Source organism: Nematolebias whitei, unplaced genomic scaffold (genome assembly GCF_014905685.2).
Source record: "Nematolebias whitei isolate Nwh7 unplaced genomic scaffold, NemWhi1 Nwh_scaf_8091, whole genome shotgun sequence".
Classification (NCBI taxonomy): Eukaryota; Metazoa; Chordata; class Actinopteri; order Cyprinodontiformes; family Rivulidae; genus Nematolebias; species Nematolebias whitei.
Window position 1 is genome coordinate 1 of NW_023626636.1, and position 2848 is coordinate 2848.

Here is a 2848-nt window from a genome sequence, read left to right on the forward strand (position 1 = left end):
CCTGGAGCATTTCAGACAGAAATATCACAATATTTCTGCTCAAATATTTGTGTAATGCAAGCACTTAGTGTACAATTTAATAAAGTAGCTCTGACTTTTTGAAACTGCAACTGTTTTAATACTTGGTCCATTTGTCTGGGTCCCGTTCTTATCAGTGATGGGATGTAACAAAGTACAAGTACTTCGTTACTGTACTTAAGTACATTTTTCATGTCTCTGTACTAGAGTTAAACGTGGGTACTTTCTACTTTTACTTCACTACATTTTACATTAAGTATCTGTACTTTCTACTACACTACATTTCTATAATATGTTGCGATACACGTTACTTTCACGTTGTGGTTTTTAAAATGTTTTCGTTAGTTTGAAAGTAACCAATGGCGAGAGGGGAGCTGGTCCATTGAATCACTGCAAAGTGGGCAAGTAACATTAGACCCACCTTCAAGAAGAGCTGGGCCAATGAAGTATATTCTAGTATATATGTCATTGAGCTGGGAGCACCAGCAGCACCGCTAACACACCCAAAATGGATTCCACCGTGGAGAGTCAGCCAGAAGATGCGCACCACCCATGACCTTATTGAAAGATTATTCTGTACAGCAGGACAGATACTCTCTCCCAAAAGAGCCAGACTGGACTCAAAAAACTTTGAAAACCAACTTCTTCTGAACTTGAACAAAAAAATTCTTGCTGCAATATTAAAATGTGTCAGTTCATGGGATGTTAGGAGACAAGAGATGTCTCCAAATGACGCAACACTCAGGTCCAAGTTTTGAAAATGGTGTCAGGAAGTTAAAATATTGTTCACTATTGACCCAGTACAAGGTCGACTAGACAGTATTTTAACTGGAGTTGATGACAAACTGGAGTTGAAATGATCAGATGTTTCTTTGTTTGGTCTAATGCTCCTTTTTTCAGGCAGACAACTTTTACTTAAATGTGTTTACTGCAGTTAAAATGACACATTGGTTTTGCTTTGTGTTAAATAAAAACTTTCAAAGGTATAATCATTCCTCGTTCTTATTTTGCTTAATGACATTTAACTCTGCAGGTCATCCCTGAAATTCTGACGCACAGAATCACAAGTCCAAGTGTGAACGGTGTCACAGAGTAAACACAATAAAAACATGTATTATCTGCAGCATTGTTCATTAAAATGGCTCAACACTATTGATGTATTACAGAAAATATACATACTGTAGGCACTCTTAATGATATGTAGAACATTGCATTAGGTAATACATTCAGCAAGTACTCTATTTTTAATACTTTAAGTATTTTTAAAAGCAAGTACTTTTACTTAAGTTAAAAACATTAATGTGGTACTTCTACTTTTACTAAGAATACATTTTTGTCTGTTTATTTGTACTTTGCTTAAGTAAAGTGTTTGAGTACTTTCTCCACCTCTGCCGTTCGGACCAGCTATCAGCTCATCAGACTGTTCAGAATTATATTTCTCCAAACTGAGTTTGTTCAAACTATTCTTAACAATTCTACAAAACCCCTCTAATAAAAATGTTGGAAGTATCCCTTTACATTAAGCACGTTTTCCTCCGTGTTCTTGGACTACAGTGATCCCTCGTTTATCACGGGGGATCCGTACCCTGAAGTCACACGATAAGTGAAAAACCACGAAGTAGGAATATAGTAGTCCAAGTTGAAGTTAAAGTAAAGTAAAGTTTATATTAAGGCTGTAGAAAACCTTCCCACACTCTTGCAATGTTCTCATTTTAACAACATACGTTACTAAATTTTACTAACCAGGCTCTGCAGAACAGGAACGGCTCGGTTCTGGTCCGACCCGATGGATGGAAAAAAGTCCCGGTGCAGCATGACTGAAGCCCACCGCTCCGTCCAGCTTGATGTGCGTGTGCTGCTGCTCCAGGAGCAAGGCTGCCCAGGATTTAGTGTACCACCTCTGGCCCAGTCCGGACCAGCACCGCGCGACCAGAACCAGGCTGAACCCCGCAGCCGTCTGTCGCCTGCAGCTCCCAGGATCCGGGTCACACTGAGTCCAGATCAACTGCAGCCCAGCTACTCACCAGTGAAGACAGTTTTTGTGTAGTGTTTGTGTTTGTGTGTGTCTTGCTGTCTCTAATCCCTGCGTCAATATTTTTCTCAGGCTGATCGGTCCAGGAGACACTTGACTCAAGCTGTGAATAAGAGGAAGAGTAAGCGTAAAACCTGCCGCCCCAGCATCTTCTCTCTCCTCAGCCACGACTCGAAATCCAACCCCCTACAGACGAGTTTCCATGACAACACAAAGGCAGCAGACTGTTAGCAGGGGATAAAGGGGTATGTGCTAGCAGAGTTGCATAGCACCATTATTTAATTTGATGCTGCTTAATTACACAGATACGTTTCTTTAAGGTTTGCAATTGAAATACACACCATCTTGTAAAATAAGTCTGTTAAATAAATAAATATATTCTCAGGTGACCAGAGTGAGGAGACAAGTGAAGCTTGATCCACCAAAGAGAGGGAAGTCGGGTCGTTCTGAAGCGTTCTCCGTCTTGGTGAGCTATCATACCATGTTTATCGTCTCTGGAGTTTAATATTTGATTTGTGTTTAATCGAGACCTGTCCTCTGCAGGGACATCCACGGGCTGATGGTCAGAGCGATGGAACCAAACGGACCGTGCAGACGTCGGGTGTTGCAGGATGGGTTGTTCTGTCGGTTTCTCAAATCCTAACAGAGTGTGCACAGGAAGAAAAAGAAAGTAGAGTAAACCAGAGCTGCTTTAAAACCTTAAGATGCTAGTTTAGTTTCTGAAGTGAGGCTCTGTGGAAAGGTTAAGAATAACTAGAAAGTTCCTGGAGAAACTTTGACAGGGACTGCCTATTTATA

The 2848-nt window shown here is 40.8% G+C and overlaps 1 long non-coding RNA gene across 1 annotated transcript; it reads left to right on the forward strand.

Annotated features, from left to right (window-relative positions):
* The first annotated feature begins 2130 nt into the window (after positions 1 to 2130).
* Positions 2131 to 2753, forward strand: LOC119429815. Its single transcript, XR_005187844.1, has 3 exons — positions 2131 to 2295; positions 2436 to 2516; positions 2594 to 2753. It is a non-coding gene; the product is annotated as an uncharacterized LOC119429815 (long non-coding RNA).
* The last annotated feature ends 95 nt before the right edge of the window (positions 2754 to 2848 follow it).